Source organism: Bombina bombina, chromosome 4 (assembly GCF_027579735.1).
Source record: "Bombina bombina isolate aBomBom1 chromosome 4, aBomBom1.pri, whole genome shotgun sequence".
Lineage (NCBI taxonomy): Eukaryota > Metazoa > Chordata > Amphibia > Anura > Bombinatoridae > Bombina > Bombina bombina.
In genome coordinates, this window is record NC_069502.1 from 29,284,228 (window position 1) to 29,307,189 (window position 22,962).

The following is a 22,962-nucleotide window of genomic DNA, read 5'->3' on the forward strand; positions in this document are numbered from 1 at the left end:
AAAGGGAAGATCTACTAAACGGCGGTTTAACCCTTTTATGCCTGGGGGTGCCGTTACAATTGGTGGCAAGCGGCGGGATCGTTCCCACAGCCAGAAGGAAAGCTACAGGAGACACCATTCTGTGGATTTACAAGTTGGGGGCAACGCATGTCCCAGTACAGTGACCCTAAAAGCAACAGAATGGAACCAGCAGTGTTATATGAGGAGGAGGACCTGGATGGCCGGGATGCATTAAGGAAAGGCATCTGGTACCAGGCCCTGGATAATGTACAATACCAGCAGGGTAAGAGTCTCCACAGTGAAAAGCAGCGGTTGCAGAAGCAAGTGGCCTTGCGGATGCCCTTCGGTTTAACCCTTTTATGCCTGGGGGTGCCATTACACATACACACACATACATACACACACACACATACACATTCATACACATAGATACACACACATACACACACATACATACACATACTCACACAAATACACATACATATACACATACATACACACACATATACATACACACACATACACATACATACATACACACACATACACATACATACATATACACACACATACACATATATACACACACATACACATATATACACATACACATATATACACACACACATACACACATATACACACATACACACACACACATACACACATACACATACACACATGTATAGAAATATGTTTAACTAGCGAAATAATGAAAATATTTGTCTTCTCCATTGACTTCTATGGGAGAATATGTGAACACACAGGCAATTTGGCTTTTTGGATTACGCTGCTTAACGCGCACACAAAATAAGTTATTTTGGAACTTGAAATTCCTGCTTGACCCCAAACGTGAAAAAGGCACAACGTGTGCAGTGTTTTAAAAAAATTGAAAACCAGATTTTCCACGTGACTTGTAATCTTGCGCTCAATGGGGCGCGAAAAGTGGAAACAAAAATGACACAAATCCATTCGCATTTAACCAAGTACGCTAACCCAACATTAAATATGAATATTTTCCATTCTAATGTTCTTAGCATAGCAGAAAATGCTCTATCTATTCATAAATACAGTACATATTTATATATATAAAAATAGCTATTAATAAATACTAAATATGGGAATATCTATTTACAAATACTTAGATCATATTCTGCTATGTGAAGAACATTGGAATGGGAAATATTTACAGTAAATACACAGCATAACACTGTATTAAATATTAATATTTCATAAATATGATTTACCTGTTTTCAATTACTTAACTGCAAAGGGCTCCAATGCACTACTCTCTGTATATATGTATGTGTCTACATGTGTGTGTACATATGAATTTATGTGTTTATATGTGTATATATGTCTGTAAATAAATATATACACATATAAACACATGAATACAACTATACACACACACACACACACACATATATATATATATATATTTCTACATATGTGTGTACATATGAATTTATGTGTTTATATGTGTATATATGTCTGTAAATAAATATATACACATATAAATACATAAATACAACTATATACACACACACACACATATATATATGTCTACATATGTGTGTACATATGAATTTATGTGTTTATATGTGTATATATGTCTGTAAATAAATATATACACATATAAATACATAAATACAACTATACACACACACACATATATATATATATATATATATTTCTACATATGTGTGTACATATGAATTTATGTGTTTATATGTGTATATATGTCTGTAAATAAATATATACACATATAAATACATAAATACAACTATATACACACACACACACATATATATATGTCTACATATGTGTGTACATATGAATTTATGTGTTTATATGTGTATATATGTCTGTAAATAAATATATACACATATAAACACATGAATACAGCTATACACACACACACACACACACACATATATATATATGTCTACATATGTGTGTACATATGAATTTATGTGTTTATATGTGTATATATGTCTGTAAATAAATATATACACATATAAATACATAAATACAACTATACACACACACACATATATATATGTCTACATATGTGTGTACATATGAATTTATGTGTTTATATGTGTATATATGTCTGTAAATAAGTATATACACATATAAATACAACTATACACACACACACATATATATATATATATATATGTATGTGTCTACATGTGTGTGTACATATGAATTTATGTGTTTATATGTGTATATATGTCTGTAAATAAATATATACACATATAAACACATGAATACAACTATACACACACACACATATATATATATATATGTCTACATATGTGTGTACATATGAATTTATGTGTTTATATGTGTATATATGTCTGTAAATAAGTATATACACATATAAATACATAAATACAACTATACACACACACATATATATATGTCTACATATGTGTGTACATATGAATTTATGTGTATATATGTCTGTAAATAAATATATACACATATAAACACATGAATACAACTATACACACACACACACATATATATATATATGTCTACATATGTGTGTACATATGAATTTATGTGTTTATATGTGTATATATGTCTGTAAATAAGTATATACACATATAAATACATAAATACAACTATACACACACACACATATATATATATATATGTATGTGTCTACATGTGTGTGTACATATGAATTTATGTGTTTATATGTGTATATATGTCTGTAAATAAATATATACACATATAAACACATGAATACAACTATACACACACACACATATATATATATATATATATATATGTCTACATATGTGTGTACATATGAATTTATGTGTTTATATGTGTATATATGTCTGTAAATAAGTATATACACATATAAATACATAAATACAACTATACACACACACATATATATATGTCTACATATGTGTGTACATATGAATTTATGTGTTTATATGTGTATATATGTCTGTAAATAAATATATACACATATAAACACATGAATACAACTATACACACACACACACACATATATATATATATATGTCTACATATGTGTGTACATATGAATTTATGTGTTTATATGTGTATATATGTCTGTAAATAAGTATATACACATATAAACACATGAATACAACTATACACACACACACACACACATATATATATATATATATATATATATATATATGTCTACATATGTGTGTACATATGAATTTATGTGTTTATATGTGTATATATGTCTGTAAATAAGTATATACACATATAAATACATAAATACAACTATACACACACACACATATATATATATGTCTACATATGTGTGTACATATGAATTTATGTGTTTATATGTGTATATATGTCTGTAAATAAGTATATACACATATAAATACATAAATACAACTATACACACACATATATATATATATATATATATATATATATATATATATATATATATATATATATATATATATACACATACATACATATCTATATGTATCTCTATGTTGTAGCCCTTTGCAGCCTTTTTTTTCTTCTTACACCTAAGACATTGGGGCCGAGCCTGCAGGATCACCAGAAACACCAGTTATAGCCCCATAACCTGCCCGCCTGCTCTGACAGACATTGCAGCAATTAAACCCGATCAAGTACGATAGGGTTGATTGACACCCCCTGCTGGCAGCTGAATGGCCGCGAATCTGCAGGGGGTGGCGTTGCTGATGCAATGAATATGGAGAGCGTATTGCGTATTCAGCGAGGTCTGTCAGACCTTATCCTCACTGTTGAATCAGGTCCGACAGACCTTTGTTAAATAGGCCCCCATATATCTTTGAGCCCTTATAACTTTTTTATGCAATTTTTTGTAATAGTTTTTAATTAGATGGTGTTATTATGAGTGTAACTGTACTTTGTATATTTGATGTGTTTTGTTACACTTTTTAGTCACAGGTAAAAGTAAATCAGAGTTATCTCGACGCGTGCTAAATGTAATTGCACTCAAGAGATCGTGTTTACTATAAACACGTAATATGCATGCTACATCCGATGCGAACAAAGCCGCAAAAAAACTTTTCACTCTCGCTTAACTGTTTGCGCGCCACTTTTAATCTAGCCCATAGGAAGATAAATATCTTTCAAATTAAAATTTGTGCTTTTAACATTTTTTTAGTGACCTCTCTGTACTGACGAGATGTGTAAGATCATCTCACCTGAGCAGAGAGCTTTTGAATATCAGTCCCTAGTAACGACAGGTTAGTAATGGCGCTTAATTCACCTGTGCTCTAGATCAGAGATCATGAAAATCTGTCACTGAGGACTGGAATTGAGAAACAGTGATAGACTATGTTTATCAGTTCTAGTAACTGAGGCCAAACAGCCAAATTCAGACATTCCGTCACCTCATTTATTGTTACAGTCACTTTTATACAAGGGTTAATATTTCCCATTCCAGCAAACTATAGATTGTGTGAACATTGTCACATTTATACTACAGCTGAATCATTTGCTTACACCGATTCACTACTGATCACTCAGTCTATAAAGCAGATGTAGCTACTGGATGTGCCTCAGATCTACAGGTTGCTTTATATACAAAGGGTAAGACATTTATCAATTTGCAGACAACAAGGTTCACATGTAGTAAACCTGTCACAAACTGTGGGGTGCATTTGTCCCCATAATTATTATTGCACAATTGTTCGCTTGTGCAATGCCACACCCCTGCAACCTATAGTGTGAGAGGACGGCTTATCAATCCCCACGGTCAAATGAATTTGGGGTAGACATGTGCGTTTCGTTCCAAATTTAAATTCAGACGAATTTGTCAAATTCGGAGATTTGGATCGATTCGAATTTCCGAATTACCGTAGCACCGAATCTAACGAATAAATCCGAATTAGTTTGGATTTATTCGTAACATTCGGATGGCCATGGACTAATCACAAATATACTAGTATTGTACTGTATATTAGGTTATATTACTCTGCTATGGGTTACACCTAATATTACAGTACATAGTACTAGTCTAATACACAGCACATCCCACCTAACACATACCGAACTTCCGAATTTACGAATCGAATCCGAACCGAATACATCCAAATACATCCAAATTTATTTGAATCCGAACAAATCCGAAACAAATGCATTCAAATATATCCGAATTCGCATCAATCCGAAAACGAAATTCGAAAACATCCGAATCGATCCGAAACAAATATTTTCGCTTCGCACAAGTCTAAAATTTTGGGGTGAGTTTGGGTTTAGGACTCTAAACTGCTGCTTCATTAATATCAGTGGACCTCAGATGAGTGATCTTACACCCAATAGGGTCTTTTGCTCCTGATAAATAAACTCCAAAGTAGTATAACTCTAAGGAGATGAATGTTGTTATTTTTTATATACCGGGAGCTGCAGCAAAACTTACAACTTGCCAAAGTAATAAGCAAATAGATTTTAGTAAAAGTAAAAGTATATTCTCATTGGTTGGTATGTTCTGAATTTGTCATTGAGGAATGCAGAGAACTCACCTAAGTGACACAGACACCACTTATTATCACCATTTCACAAGGAACCTAACACATTTGACTACACCGTGCAGTGAGATTTAATAAATCACTGATAGCTGCATAGTTACTTACGATGTAGATGAAGTGAGCTGGTTACAGCAAACAGCACAACGGCCAATAACAGGAGAATCCTCATGACTGGTCTCATGAGACCCAGAGGCTTAGTGCGGTATCGGGAGAATCCTTTATATAAAGTGACACAGTATGATACTGGCAGAGATACAGCTATATACAATGTGACAGCATGATGAGTACTGACACCGGAACTGCTGATTTACACTAATCATTACTCTGTTTAACAAGATGTTGCTTGGGGCAGATCTAATTGGCATATGAGTGTTTTGTATTGCAACCTGCACATTATGTTCATATCACTGTCATACTCAGATATACGCACTGCTGTACAGGGAGATCTTTACTAATGTACATTAGGCACAAATACACAGAACTCACAAACACACACACACTCACATTCATACATACACACTCGCAGAGACACAAACACATACACTCACACATACACACTCTCATACAGAGACACAAACACTTTCACACAGACACAAACACACATTCATACGTGTACACACAGACACATACACACTCTCACACACAGAGACACATACACACACAGACACATACACATGCTCACTCACATTTACACATACACACTCTCACACACAGAGACACATACACACACAGACACATACACATGCTCACTCACATTTACACATAAACACACTCTCACACACAGAGACACATAAACACACTCACACACAGAGACGCACACTCACATTCATACATACACACACACAGACACATGCACACACAGACACATACACACTCACACAAAGAGACACACATACTCACACTCATACACAATGACAACCAGCTGTTAGCCCTCAGTTGGAATTACAAAGGCCATTAGTTAGTGACGGTGCTCGATAGGTTATTTAGCTGTAGTGGGAATAGGGTCCTAGTGGGAATAGGGTCCTGGACACTTTTTAAATGGGAGTGGTGGGGGCGTGGTGTGGGTGTGCAGCTTCACACAATCTGAATAAAATACCATATTTTAACATTTTTGTTCTGACATTAAAGAATTAAATAGGGATTTAGCTTTTTAATTTAATACACACACAACACAATCTGAAACGTAATTAATAATGGAGACAGACTCCGCAGCCCAGAGCAGACAGTGCTTCTCCTTCTAATAGAAATAACTGATTGCCACTGTCCCCCTAGCATGGCAGACTAGTCCCGAGCCTAGCAGAACGTGTCAAGTCCATGACCCGGTCAGTGTATAATTAACAATGGGACCTGACCAGTAGTCTCACTCTCTGAAAGTCACCCTCATGCAGCAAGAAAGGTTTGCAAACTTGTATGAAAACACAATGGTCATAGAGGTTTATTACTGTTGCCAAGTATTTGGTAGGAACGTGACATTCAGTGCAAGTGAACAGTTTATCAAAATAATAAAGCCTTCTAAAACATATAAACGGGATGAAGAATATGCTGTTATTGTCATTCATTACTATTAAAACATCAGGATTTCAGATTATTGTCACATAATATTAGGTAGCTCAATTAAAATGGCTGAGGCACTATTTCAATAGGTATATCCTTAGATATAGGCCTTAATTTACAGCATTCATATAGAAATGCTGATCTCCTTGAATAATCAGCTCCATTCTTGTGTTGTCTGTTGAATGGACATTAATCTCACATAGTGACATCTTCTGTGATATAATTCTTATTTTACAATATAGGTTTAGGATCTTCTGGACATTTAGAATACAGATTGATACACACTTTCCTGAATAACAAGGGTGTTTCCTCACTGGAACTTTCTTTTAACATAAACAAACAATATTTACTTCTAAACTGCCTTAAAAAGGGGGCATTTTTAATGTAACTTGCAATACACAGACCTGGAAACATACATTAGGCCCACAAAAGCAAACATGAATGAACCATTTTCAGAGAAGATTAGCAGTCTAGGATGAGCAAGCTAGAGTCATATAAATGATTTAGAATGTTGTATTATGGTTGTGTGAAGGACACATTCCCACCAAATCAAATGTAATGGTATCACTAAGTACCTGAGGAGCATACACTATAAAGAGTGGGATAAATCCTAAGTCATTGTGGAACAATTTTCACACAAATGACCATAAGCTAGTAATCATAATTAAAGTTACCAATTTAAAATAATAGTATGTAGCAAACAGGAGAGAAAGCAAACCTCAGTACAATAGTGATACCATTACATTTGATTTGGTGGGACTGTGTACCTACTTTTAGACTAACGCTATATGCTGATATTAATTAGCGCCTAATACTGTTATATAACTGCTCTGCCTAGTCCCTCTACATACTGATTGTAGCGGAGAGGCAGTAGGATCCGCAATATCTTTTAGTTAGGCAGAGACATCCTCATTTTAAAAATGTTGTCTAAATAATTCAGTCCAAGTTTAAGTCTAAATCAACTATTTATTTTGCTTCTAGCCACTGCTTAAAACTGGTGCAACAACTACAACTGCTAACAACAACTGTCTTAGACAATACAGTTACTCAAAACTAACAGTTACTCAAAACTAAAGTTAACCCCTCCAGTACTGTTGGATTTGCACCCTGTACCTATAATGGGCACAGGGTGACTTAACATAATGCCTGAATCCATAATCCGTAGGAAGGTTGACAGAGGGGTCTGTCACAGGATGTATTATACTTGAGCAGGAGCGTTAAATACTGCTCCACTTGTAATCTGGCCCTTAGTCAGCAGATACGGTTTCAAAATATAGGCTTCTTCTTCTTCTGACTTTTAAAGGCAAGTCCTTATTTGGACATGGCTTGGATACCATTATCTTAATGGTGACTGGAGGTAAGGGAACATTTTTACCACAGGATTAATTATCCAAGAACAGATCTAGATCGGGTAATTTTCAGTCCTTTCCTCAGATCCGGAATTTAGAGGGGTACAGACATAAGTCATCGAATTTGTCTCAGAGTTCCAATAAATCTTTTTGGAGGTCAGGAGGTTCTTGGAATAAACAGAAGCAGTCCAAGAAACCCACAGCGTCCTCCTCTAAGTCAGGATGAAGGTGCGGCCCCCACTCCTGAGTCTTTTCAGGTTGGGGCAGATTGAGCCTGTTTCAGCAGGCCTGGTTCAAGTCTAAGGACCCCTGGGTGTTAAACACATTCTCAGTGGGTTACAGAATAGGTTTCAGATACAGGCCTCCACGAGGACAATTCCTTCTATCTCACATGTACAAAAATCCAATGAAAGTGTCTGCATTGCAAAGTGTCTGTGATCTAGAACTCATGGGGGTGATTGTACAGGTTCCAAAGGAGGAACTTTGCCAGAGGTACTATTCAAATATCTTAAAAAGTCTTTTTTACAGGCTTGTTTTCTATTAAACCAGCAGTGAGCATTGCCTGTGTGGCAGAGGCAGTCACCTTGTGGTGTGATTCGCTTTCGGAATTGGTCTATGAAAAGACATCTCTTGTCAAGATTTAGGATCTTTGAGGATGATTAAGTTAGCAAACTCCTTTATTTGTGAGGCAACTATGGACATTGTTCGGTTAAATGCTAAGAATGCAAGTTTAGCATTTCTAGTCCGCAGAGCCTTATGGCTAAAGTCTTGGTTGGCTGATACAGTTTCAAAGAATAGGCTACTTTATCTAGCTTTTAAAGGCAAGTCCTTATTTGGACAGGGCTTAGATACCTTTATTTCGATGGTGACTGGAGGTAAAGGAGCGTTTCTACCTTGTATTAAAAATTCCAAGAACAGATCTAGACTAGGTAATTTTCAGTCTTTTCGTCAAAAAGGGAATTCAGAGGGGTAGGGTCATAAGCCATCAACTTTGTCTCAGATATCTGACTCTAATAAATCTTCTTGGAGGTCAGGAGGTTCTTGGAATAAACAGAAGCAGTCCAAGAAACCCTTGGCTTCCTCCTTTAAGTCAGCATGAAGTTTTGGCCCCCACTCCCGAGTTTTTTCGGGTGGGGGGGCAGATTCAGTAGCCCAGGTTAAGCAGGCCAGGTTCAAGTCTGTTTAAGACCCTGCCAGACTTTTCATTCAGGAAGTTTTAAGCTAACTTGTAGCTCGCTGAGGGAGACCAGAGATAGGCATGTTCCAGGTCCAGAGACCCTCAGGAGACTCTCATGGATGCATTAGTGGTCCCGTGGTTGTATCATCTAATGTACATGTATCCGCCTTTTGTTGATTTCCATCAAGTTATAAAACAAGAAGGTTTTTTAGTGTTTCTCATTGCACCAGCCTGGCCACACAGAACTTGGTATGCAGATCTAATTTAGATGTCAACTTCTCCTCCGTGGAGACTGCCGTTATGTTAGGATCTTCTTACTCAAGGTCTATTCATTTATTCAGACTTAATGGCCCTAAACTTGACTGCTTGGAGATTGATAATTTAGTTCTTATTCAAAGTTGTTTTTTTATTACTGTGGTGAACACTGTTATTCAAGCTTGGAAACCAGTTACTAGAAGGCTTTATTACAAAACATGGAAAGTGTTTTTATCCTGGTGTAATTCTCAAGGCTTTTGGTGAGATTCTTTTAGGATCCAAAGAGTTTTACATTTTCTTCAGGAGGGCTTAGGCAGAGGCTTATCATCCAATTATTTGAAGGGTCAGATTTCAGCCCTTTCAGTTCTGTATCACAAGAAATGGGCTAAGCTTCCGAAAATGTAAACATCTGTTCAGGCGTTGGTTAGAATTAGGCCAGTGTTTAGAGCAGCGCCTCCTCTTTGGAACTTTAATCTGATTTTGAGTACTTTGCAGGTTCATTCTTTTGAACCTATGCATACTTTGGACATTCAACTCTTGTCATGGAAAACTTTGTTCCTTTTAACTCTTTTGTCCGCTAGAAGTTTTTTTTTACTTTTGGCCTCGTCTTGTGAGTCTCCTTTACTGGTTTTTCATCAGGACAAGGACGTATTAAGAACTCACTATCACCTAGTGTAAGGATTCCGCTTCAGGTTTTACCTATGCCTTTCCCATTCACCTTATGTAAGGATTCCGCTCCATGTTTTACCTATGCCTTTCCCATTCTCCTGACTTAAGCCTTACCTGTACTTAAGGCATCAGCTGACTGCAGACTGCAGGTGCTTAATTATTAAGTTTCTAGACTAGCTCTGAAGCGTGTCTGTTTTCCACTTGCTGTGTGTTTTTTCTAAAAACAAACCAGTCTGCTTTCCTTCCAATTACTGAATCAGCTACTACTTTGGGATTACTTATTTTCTACTGCCGGTTCATATGCTCATTTTGCCTACAGAAAGTTTTACAGAGGCGAGTTTTTCTTTTTAGCGTGCACGCTACAACAGAGACTTAATCCATACTGCAGTGTGTTTGCTGCCGTCTCCCTCTGAGTTTCTATCTCATCTGAGCCACTGAAGTGTTTCTCACACACCGGACTTCAATCTCTCTTCCACTGCAACACAGCGCAACTCTTCTACAAACAACCTCCCACGGACTAAGTGCAAGGACATCTCAGAATTAATTCTGCTTCTATTACACACCATCCGGTGACTGGGGGTAAGCGCTGTAGTTACTTTAAGCTGTGCTGTACAAATAAACATTGAACTTTGCTTTTCCCTGCTACTCTACTGACCGCAAGACTATCAGCACATGTGTATACCGTTCTGTGACAAACTAACTAATAGTGTCTAAAACTGAGAGTTACACTTCACACTGAACTATTATATCTTACTCCAGCACTAGTAGCAACACTACCTGCTTTCTGGAACTCTGCTTTTCTTTATCAAGATTTATCATACTGGGAGCTAGCTGAACTCTAAAGATTGTTACTAAGAAATTGATTTATTTTTTATATTTCTTCTGATCCAGACTTTGTTTATGTCTATACTAATGCTGTGACGTTCAACAGCATATATGTTTTACATCATTCGTTGCCAGACAAGTTTCTGATCTGCAATTCAATTACTTGAGAATAAAAACTTCACTGAAAGCAGCTTGGTCTATGCTGTTCAATAGTCCATTTGCCAAAAGTGATACAAATCATTTATTTTGCATACTCTGCAGTTGTGATCCATCCTCACTCTCTACTAAATCGTTACAGAATAATTAAGCCCTATAAAATATGGATCCAGCAGAATTGCCCCAATTCGTTTACAACCTGTCTAAAAGAGTAGATGAACTCAGTCAAGGCCTTAGAGATCTAAAGGTTGAAAATGAGACTTTAACTAAGGTTATAAGAGAGACAACTCCTCCCAAAGCAAAAGCTGCTGAATCTATTGTGGAACCACAGATTGCAGCACCTGATTTGTTCAATGGTCATAGGAGTCTCTATCGCCAATATAGGAATGCCTGCCTCCTCACTTTCAACCTTAAACCACTCACATATCCTAATGATAAGCTTAAAGTGCTCACAATGATTACCTATCTACGGGGTGAACCCCGAATCTGGGCAGACACACTCTTTGAAACCAACGATCCTATTCTATCATCCCTACAGTCTTTTCTAGCAGTCATGGATGAACTTTATTCAGACTCAAATTTACAATTGACTGCAGAAAGCAAGATGCGGAAACTAAAGCAAGGCAACCGTCCTGTTGAAGTTTATATAACGGAGTTTAAACAACATGCCATTGACTCCCAATGGAACGTGATTGCCTTAAGAAACCAATTTCGCCTAGGACTCTCGGAAGCAGTTAAAGATGAGCTAGCCCGAACTGATCTCCCTGACTCATTAGACGGCCTCATGAAGCTCTCAATGCAAATAGATAGAAGGCTTCGCGAAAGGAAGTCAGAGCGTCAAATTGGGGATTCTTCTTACAAGAGATCTTTCCATCCTCCTCCAACTGCTTCTTCATCAAGTGTGCCTGAACCTATGGATATAGGCTTTATGAGGGGTCCATTGACCTCTGAAGAAAGGTTTAGAAGAAAATCAAAAAGACTGTGTATGTATTGTGGAAGTCCAAATCATCCTATCCGCGAATGCCCCTCCCGACGTAAAAATAAAAATAGTAAGTCTCTCTTACATTTGACTTCAATGATTGAACATGATAAACCAATTCACTGTACTTTAACCCTCTCTTTACAGTGGGACAGCAATCGCATGACGAAAGAAGCTATAATTGACACAGGAGCCCAAGGGAATTACATAGATAAAGCTATTGTTGAAAAAAATAAAATTCCTCTCATCACTAAATTGTCTCCTGTCTCTATACGGGTTGTAGATGGGTCTGAAATTTCTTCTGGTCCTATTACTCAGCATACAATTCCCATTCTGGTATCCACCCTAGGTTCACATCAGGAATACATCACTTTTGATGTTATTACCTCTCCTCTATTCCCCATTGTACTAGGGTTGCAATGGCTTCGTTTACACGAACCTGTGATCAATTGGAGTTCTTTGGAAGTAAAACTTGATTCACCATATTGCCAGCAAACCTGTCTAAATCATTCTGTCCTCTTCCATTTGACAGAAACTCCACACATACCTAAAGTATATGAGAAGTTTGCAGACGTATTCAGTAAGAAGGAAGCTGATACTCTACCTCCTCATCGGTCGTATGACTGTCCGATCGGCCTAAAACCTGGTACCACTCCTCCCTACGGTCATCTCTACCCTCTTTGCCAACCCGAGCTTGATCATTTAAAGACGTATTTAGATGAAAACTTAAAAAAAGGTTTTATACGTCCTTCAGTCTCTCCAGCAGCAGCCGAGTTCTTCTTTGTAAGAAACAAAGATAACTCCCTTCGACCAATCATCGACTTCAGGGAACTCAATAAAATTACGATAAAAAACAGGTATCCCCTACCACTCATCCCCGAACTCATTGAACGCCTCCAACATGCCAAAATCTTCACCAAATTAGATCTAAGAGGGGCTTATAACCTTGTCCGCATAAGAGAAGGGGATGAGTGGTTGACCGCTTTTAGGACAAGATACGGCCTGTTTGAGTACCTGGTAATGCCGTTCGGGTTAACTAACGCCCCGGCCACATTCCAGTATTTTATTAACGATATATTTCACGATCTTCTTGATACTTGTGTGGTCGTATACCTGGACGACATTCTAGTGTACTCAAACACGCTTGAAGAACATGTTAAACATGTTAGTTGGATACTTTCCAGGCTCCAAGTTCATAGGCTATATGCAAAGCTAGAAAAGTGTGTATTCCACACCAAAGAAATAGATTTTTTGGGGTACTCCATTGGCCCAAAAGGTATCCAAATGCAGGCTAACAAAGTCGATTCAGTAAAAAACTGGCCACAACCAAAAAATAGGAAGGAACTACAACGTTTCCTCGTGTTTAGCAACTATTATAGAAAGTTTTTTAAAAATTTATCTCAAATTGCTAAACCACTCACTGTACTCACCAGTTCCAGTACACCTTTCACCTGGAACTCCAAGGCAACTGAAGCTTTCAACTCATTAAAAAACTCCTTCTGCTCAGCTCCAATACTTCAATTTCCTGACCCTTCTCTCCAATTCATTTTGGAGGTGGATTCTTCCGATTATGCCCTTGGAGCTGTCCTCTCGCAAAGACGCAGTATATCCCAACCACTACATCCAGTAGCTTTCTATTCCAAAATTCTTTCTGCACCTGAGATGAACTATGCTGTTGGAGAAAAGGAACTCCTGGCGATTAAACGTGCCTTTGAACATTGGAGGCATCTCCTGGAGGGCACCGTCTTACCAATAATCATCTACATGGATCACCGTAATCTGGAGTTCCTACAGAGGAATAAAACTCTCTCTAGTCGACAGGTAAGATGGAGCCTATACTTCAGCAGGTTTAACTATCAAATCATCTACAGGCCCGGTTCCAAAAATGGAAAGGCGGACGCACTTTCTAGGAAAGACCCTAGACCTCCAAACACTCAGGAATCTACTTCTATCATTCCCCCCGATAGATTTTTGGGTCTACTGTCCACCTTCAAGACGCAACTTCAAACTGCTTTACGGTCAGATCCTCAGCTACCTCAACTCCAACTATCTCGTAGAAACAACCTCTACTATCATGGGACTCTCTTGTATGTCCCCGAGATTCTTAGACCTGCTCTAATTAAACAACATCATGATCCACCTCTCCTTGGACATCCAGGTATTACGAAAACAAAGGAACTTCTCAGCAGATCCTACTGGTGGCCAAATTTGGAAACATCTGTTAAAAACTATATCTCAAACTGCTCCATCTGCATTACTTCCAAAAAGGAAAGGGCCAAGCCATATGGACATCTTCTTCCAATTCAAATACCTGATAGACCTTGGTTACATCTCGGCATGGACTTCATAGTTGAATTACCTGTGAGTTCAGGTTTCAACACCATTCTAGTTGTCACAGACATCCTGACCAAAATGGCTCATTTTATCCCTTTTAACAAACTTCCCACTTCTAGTGAGACAGCACAACTCTTCTTGAATTCGATTGTCAGATACCACGGAATTCCTTCCATCATAACAACTGATAGGGGTACTCAGTTTACCTCGAAGTTCTGGAAAAGTCTTTCTGCTCAACTGAAAATTGATCATCGCCTAAGTACTGCCTTCCATCCACAAACAAATGGCCAAACAGAGAAATTAAATCAATGGCTAGAGCAGTAGTTATGCTGTTATTGCTCTTATCAGCAAAATGAATGGTCACAATACCTATATCTGGCCGAATTTGCCTACAATAACTCGGTTAATTCATCCACCAAAGTTTCACCCTTCTTTGCAAACTATGCTTTTCATCCTCATTTCTCCCTGGAACAAACGGATAACCCAAATTCTCCTTCTGTAGATGATCTACTACAGAAGCTCGCTGAAAACTTCCACTTCCTAAAAACAAATATTCAACAGGCTCAGACCTCACAGAAGAAATACTACGACTTACGCAGACGACCATCACCATCTTATGCCATAGGCGATAAAGTTTGGCTTTCGACAAAAAACATCAAAATCCCTGTTCCCAGTAAAAAACTAGCAGGATTATATATCGGACCGTTCACTATCACTCACGATGTTAACCCAAATGCAGTTACTCTGGACCTTCCTAGTTCTATACCCATCCATCCTACTTTCCATGTGTCCCTTCTTAAACCAGCTTCAGATGATCCTTCAGTGAAAACCATTTTACCACCTGTACCTGTACCCCTAGATTCGGACACTTATGAAATTCAAGACCTCCTGGATTCCAGACGGCATAAAGGTGTTTTACAATATCTGGTCAGATGGAAAGGCTACTCACCTGATGATGACACTTGGGAGCCTTATACCAATATAGATGCACCTAGACTCATCTCTCGTTTCCACAGACGTTATCCTCTTAGACCTAAACATCAAGCCGAGGATCGGCTTGCTTGAAGGGGGGCGTATGTAAGGATTCCGCTTCAGGTTTTACCTATGCCTTTCCCATTCACCTTATGTAAGGATTCTGCTCCATGTTTTAACTATGCCTTTCCCATTCTCCTGACTTCAGCCTTACCTGTACTTAAGGCATCAGCTGACTGCAGACAGGTGCTTAATTATTAAGTTTCTAGGCTAGCTCTGAAGCGTGTCTGTTTTCCACTTGCTGTGTGTTTTTTCTGAAAACAAACCAGTCTGCTTTTCTTCCAATTACTGAATCAGCTACTACTTTGGGATTACTTATTTTCTACTGCCGGTTCATATGCTCATTTTGCCTACAGAAAGTTTTACAGAGGCGAGTTTTTCTTTTTAGCGTGCACGCTACAACAGAGACTAAATCCATACTGCAGTGTGTTTGCTGCCGTCTCCCTCTGAGTTTCTATCTCATCTGAGCCACTGAAGTGTTTCTCACACACCGGACTTCAATCTCTCTTCCACTGCAACACAGCGCAACTCTTCTACAAACAACCTCCCACGGACTAAGTGCAAGGACATCTCAGAATTAATTCTGCTTCTATTACACACCATCCGGTGACTGGGGGTAAGCACTGAAGTTACTTTAAGCTGTGCTGTACAAATAAACATTGAACTTTGCTTTTCCCTGCTACTCTACTGACCGCAAGACTATCAGCACATGTGTATACCGTTCTGTGACAAACTAACTAATAGTGTCTAAAACTGAGAGTTACACTTCACACTGAACTATTATATCTTACTCCAGCACTAGTAGCAACACTACCTGCTTTCTGGAACTCTGCTTTTCTTTATCAAGATTTATCGTACTGGGAGCTAGCTGAACTCTAAAGATTGTTACTAAGAAATTGATTTATTTTTTATATTTCTTCTGATCCAGACTTTGTTTATGTCTATACTAATGCTGTGACGTTCAACAGCATATATGTTTTACATCATTCGTTGCCAGACAAGTTTCTGATCTGCAATTCAATTACTTGAGAATAACAACTTCACTGAAAGCAGCTTGGTCTATGCTGTTCAATAGTCCATTTGCCAAAAGTGATACAAATCATTTATTTTGCATACTCTGCAGTTGTGATCCATCCTCACTCTCTACTAAATCGTTACACCTAGATTATGAGTTTTGCACTAAACAGGGTGCAAAACAAATGCCAAAAAAGTTGTGTTATTTCACTCTCCATAGAGCTGCCATTACAAGTAACTGAAAAGCCTCCTTGTGCGTTCGATATGGTGACGTTAAGCTCCATACCACACAAAATCCAAGGCCTGCTTTGATGTGCTTGTGCACGCTTTCCCCCATAGACATCAATGGGGAGAGAGTGTTAGAATGAAAACCCCCCGTGACGCAACCCCATTGATGTCTATAGGGAAAAAAAATTAAGTTTAAACCTAACACCCTAACATAAACCCCAAGTCTGAAAACCCCTAATCTGCTGCCCCCGACATCACCAATACTAATAAAAGTTATTAACCCCTATTCCACCGCTCCCTGACATCACCAACACTAATAAAAGTTATTAACCCCTATTCCGCTGCTCCCTGACATCGCCGACAATATGATTAAGATATTAACCACTAAACCTCCGGTCTCCCACATCGTTGCCACTAAATAAACCTATTAACCCCAAACCACTGGCCTTTCACATTGCCTCTACTAAATAAACCTATTAACCCCTAAACCTCCGGCCCCCACATTGCCGCTACTAAATAAACCTATTAAACCATAAACGACCAGCCCCCACACACATCGCAAAACACTAAATTCAACTATTAATCCCTAAACCTAACACCCCTCTAACTTTAAATTAAATTTACAATATAACTATCTTAAAATAAATAAAACTTACCTGTGAAATAAAAATAAACCTAACATTAAACTATAAATTAAACTAACATTACTATTCTAATAAAATAAAAAATACTACCAATTAAAAAAATCTAAATTACAAATTTAAAAAAAACCTAACACTACCAAAAAATTAAAAAAAATCTAAAATTACAAAAAAATGATAAAAGAAATTTTTAAAAATTAAAAAAAAATGACACCTACCTCGGCCCAAAAGTGGTCGACACATATGCTAAATCTCCACAAGTTGATACCTCAGACCCAGATAATTTAAAGGGTATTTTTCCTACTGCAATGTGGAGATCATCTGTCAATAATACAATATAAAATGAAGTTCTATCATATCTCGCCTAATCTCTCTTCTATCTCCATTTTAAAATCTGATATGTTACTCTCTCTCTATTTGTTGATAATCTCTATTTATAGTCATGGATAATGTACTGTTCACTTCAATGTAACTGTGACTTAATGGCGAATTTTGTTTGTCAATATTTGTTTCAACTTCAATAAAAAAAGTATTTTCAAAAAAAAAAAAAAAAAAAAATGACACCTAATCTAATAGCCCTATACAAATAAAAACAGCCCTTGGTCTACAATAAACTACCAATAGCCCTTAAAATGTCCTTTTGTAGGGCATTGCCCTAAGCTCTTTTACCTGTAAAAAAAAAATACAAAGTCCCCCCAACAGTAAAACCCACCACTCAATCAACCCCGCAAAATAAAAAACCTAACTCTAAAAAGAAAACCTAAGCAACCCATTGCCCCTAAAGGGGCATTTGTATGGGCATTGCCCTTAAAAGGGCATTCAGCTGTTTTTCACTGCCCTTAAAAGGGCATTCTGATCTTTTACAAAAGTCCAAAACTTTAATATAAAAAAACACCCCAAAAAATTTATAAAACAACCTAACACTAACCCCAGAATATCTACTCACGGTTCCTGAAGTCCGGACAACCATCTCCATCCAGGCGGTGAGAAGTCTTTATCAAGGCGGCGATATCTTCATCCATCCTGGGGGCATCTTCTATCTTCATTCTGGTGACGTGGAGCGAAGCCATCCTGGAAGCTGATCCCATCCTGTGCGGAGCGTCCTCTTCATACGGTCATCGACGTACACTAAAGTTAAATGCAAGGTAGCCATTTAAAAATAAATCAAACAAAAAACTATGTGTTTGTGCAAAAGGATACAGGGCCGCCACTAGACATTTTGGGGCCCCTGACTTAACCATTGATCAGGCCCCCCGCCCTTTGACATGTGCAATTTTTTACCAAGTGACTAAAACGTATATGCACTTTATTCTTAAGTGTCTATTTAAACTTGGAAATTTTTTAAAGGTAGTAACATACAAACACACAGACACACTCATACACTGAAACACACACACACTCACACATAAGGTATTTACATATAGACACTCTAGCAGACATGCAAAGAAACACACAAACACACACACAGACACACTCATACACTGAAACACACACACACACTAACACATAAGGATTCACATATAGACACTCTAGCAGACATGCAAAGAAACACACAACACACACTCAGACACAGACACCCAAACATACACTCAGCACTTGATTACATTGACCTGACAAGTAATGAGGTAGACTACAGTTTTGTTAAGAAAAGGAGGTTTAGAAAACAAAATATGGAGTTCTGATTATATTTTTGTAAAGGAAGATGCCAACTAAATGATGACAACAGCATGCAGTGGCTGAAAGGAAGGGCCCTGAACTGCCTAAACAGTCATTTAAAGGATAAATGGTGGATTAGGTGAATTCTGTAAAAGGTCTCATTAGTCTCAAAGTCTGTAGAAAGATGTGAATAATCAGTAGTAAGGTCAAAATGTCCCAAAAAGGAACAGACAATGGACACACACACAAACTCAAACTTGCACATACACCCAAGGAAACACCGACAGAGACAGCCTCAGAAAACACACAAAGACATACACACACAGAGAGACAACCACATAAAACACACAAAGACATACATACACACACCCTCATCGAGACATCCACAGAAAACACACAAAGAAATACACACCCCCTCACAGAGACATCCACAGAAAATACAGACATACATACGTACACACACACACACACACCCTCACAGATATCCAGATAAAATACACAATGGCAAACATACACACACCCTCACAGAGACACCCATAGAAAAAGCTCAAAGACATATGCACACACCCTCACAGACATCCACAGAAAATGCACAAAGGCATACACACTCACCCTCACAGAGAGACCCACATAAAAAAATACATACACACTTATAGAGACACAAACCAAAGCACAAAGACATAAACACAGACACCCACAGAAACACTCAGAGGAGGAAACATTTGTGCACCTTGCATCCCCTAAATCAACAGAGATCACTTTTTAAAGAATCATATTTGTAAATGTGTAAACAAAAATAATTCTGTGAATTCAAAATTGTTCATTAATGATCTGGGTAGATGGCTAGATGAAGAAAAGTACTTTTAAAAGGTTGACATATGTTTGTTTGTTTTTTTCCCCATTTTCCCCAACCAAGAGCACCACTTCAAATATAGTGTACAAATGTTCCCATCTGTCAGCTGTACTTATGGATTTTGAAAATGCTGTACTCTATATGGTCTTGGTGGAACCATAAGCTATGGTACTCATACCATTAGATCTGTTTAAATGCAGGATTTATGCTTGTTGGTATGTATTTCAAAATTAAGTCAGCTGTAGTGTAAACTGAACAGTTTTAAGTTAACCTGTCTCATTTCAAACACTGAGCAATCTTAGTCTGAGAGTGTAACATTTTATGCAGATGTAAAAAATCTTAGATAAAATGCCTTCTTGCATCTGGAAAGTCCTTGCATAAAGGGGCAGTAAACTGGAATCTAATATATATATATATATATATATATATATATATATATATAAAACACATAGAAACACCCAGCACTCACCAGCTAGCTCACAGCTAAGATAAAATCACAACTGGAAAGGTTAGTCACCGCATCTGGCCAAATGGGAAAGCTCAGGCACCACGTCAAGGTCCTTTCCATTGCCTGAGTCCCTAACACAGCCATACTATCATGCCAGCTCACAAAGCCAAACAGACTGAGAACAAAGAAGGGGTGCACAGGTGGCTGTAATCACCCATAGAAAATATTTAGCCAGATGCGGTGACTAAGCTTTCCAGTTGTGATTTTATCTTAGCTGTGAGCTAGCTGGTGAGTGCTGGGTGTTTCTATGCGTTGTATTACTTTTTATTTGTAATTTATTAAAACATGTTAAAATCACAGTGGTTTACAGAGATCAACCACAGCTAGAACATATGTATATTACACAGACTGTATATTGGAAACAACGTCTATGATTACAGTTTGCAGTTCAGAAGGTTGTCTCCGCCACAATGTGACATCATATGCTCAAATAAACGATCGTTTCACCAAATAGTCACTTGGCTTTTTCAAGGATGTCCTTGTGCTGTTAATTGGGTCTTCGTATACTCATCTGTTCACTTGTTATTGGTCATTCTTAATAGTTAACATCTGGTGGGTTTTCTATTGTTCATTAAGACCATTTGGTAATGTTTTCTGAAAAACTGTAGTAAGGAAACTTTCCTTTATAGTTCATTAGAATACCACAATATATACAATATCAATATTATCTTTCATCTGAAATATTTACATCCGAATATTCACAAATTGTTCTAGTTACATATTGTATACCATAAAAAATAGGTTTGAGGGGAATCCAACTCATGACCTTTAAGTCTTTACTAGTAGTAAAATAAAGCATCATTTTAGTCTACTGGTCTATTCTTCACTGACAATGTTATGATTCCATTAGGAGCTTTAAGTTAAAATGCTATGCATGACCTATTTTGAATTAATAATGTTTATAAGAATTATTAGTATTTATTTTAAAATTAATCTATATAAACTTGAAGAGACACTATATTACGAGTTTTTTTTTTAATTATTACATTTAAAAAAGTTTATAGCCGGGATCGAACTTATGACCCCAAAACTACATTGAACTAAAATCTCTTGATAGAAAGGAGACAGTTAGCAGTTATTAAGTGTATGGAACAAATTGAAACAATTACAGTTTCGAGATTGGATCAAAAGAAAAAGTGTTTTAAAAAAGTGCACACACAACTCATATAATACAAAACCATCTGAAAAAAGTTGTTCTGGGTTTAGCCTATGCTATCTTATAATGTAAGTAGGATCCTACTTTTTTAGATAAAATTTGTGTTTATTTAAATAATAAAAAAGCACTGAGGCCGAATGATCACATGTCTGTCGGACCTGATACGACAGTGCGGATCAGGTCCGACAGACCTCGCTGAATGCGGAGAACAATACGCTCTCCCTATTCAGCATTGCACCAGCAGCTCTTGTGAGCTGCTAGTGCAACGCCGCCCCCTGCAGACTCCCGGCCAATGAGCCGCCAGCAGGGAGGTGTCAATCAACCTGATCGTACTCGATCGGGTTGTGTTGTGGCAATTCCTGTTCGCCTCATCAGAGCAGGCAGACAGGTTTATGGAGCAGCGGTCTTTAGTCTGAAGACGCGCCAGAAACACGGCCCTCTAGCTCCATACGGAGCGTGATAAATGGGCCTCTTTATATTTAATATGCTTCAGAACAATTAATCAGTTTTCCCTTCTGACAAAGAGTTTTAACAAAACATTTTGCTTGTGTGCAGCAATTGGGTCCCTTAAAGGGGTAGGGATGATTGTCTAAAACTTGCCGGGATTCTGGTATCAGCACCCTTCAGCAGTGTATTTGACAAAAGATAGTTCTTAGCTACCCATTTGCCTTGCATATTAGACCTATGTTTATAGCACTGCGGAACCTGTTGCAGTTCTACAAATAACTTAAAGGGACATGAAACCCAAACATTTTCTTTAATGATTTAGGTAGAAGATACAATTTTAAACATCTTTCCAATTTACTTCTATTATTAAATTTGCTTCATTCTCTTGGTATCATTTGTTGAAGGAGCAGCAACGCACTACTGGTCTCTAACTGAACTAAGGGTGAGCCAATGACAATCAGTATATATATGCAGCAACCAATCAGCAGCTAGAACCTAGGTTCTTTGCTGTTCCTGAGCTTATCTAGATAAACCTTTCAGCAAAGGATAACAAGAGAAGGAAGCAAATTAAATAATAGAAGTAAAT

At 37.5% G+C, this 22,962-nt stretch overlaps 1 long non-coding RNA gene across 1 annotated transcript in view; it reads right to left on the reverse strand.

Annotated features, from left to right (window-relative positions):
• Window positions 1-5,711, reverse strand: part of LOC128655861 (uncharacterized) — a 17,139-nt gene extending 11,428 nt beyond the window's left edge. Inside the window, exon 1 of the long non-coding RNA XR_008401929.1 lies at window positions 5,649-5,711. This is a non-coding gene — a long non-coding RNA (uncharacterized LOC128655861). The remainder of the gene's footprint in view (window positions 1-5,648) is intronic.
• Between the last annotated feature and the right edge of the window lie 17,251 nt (window positions 5,712-22,962).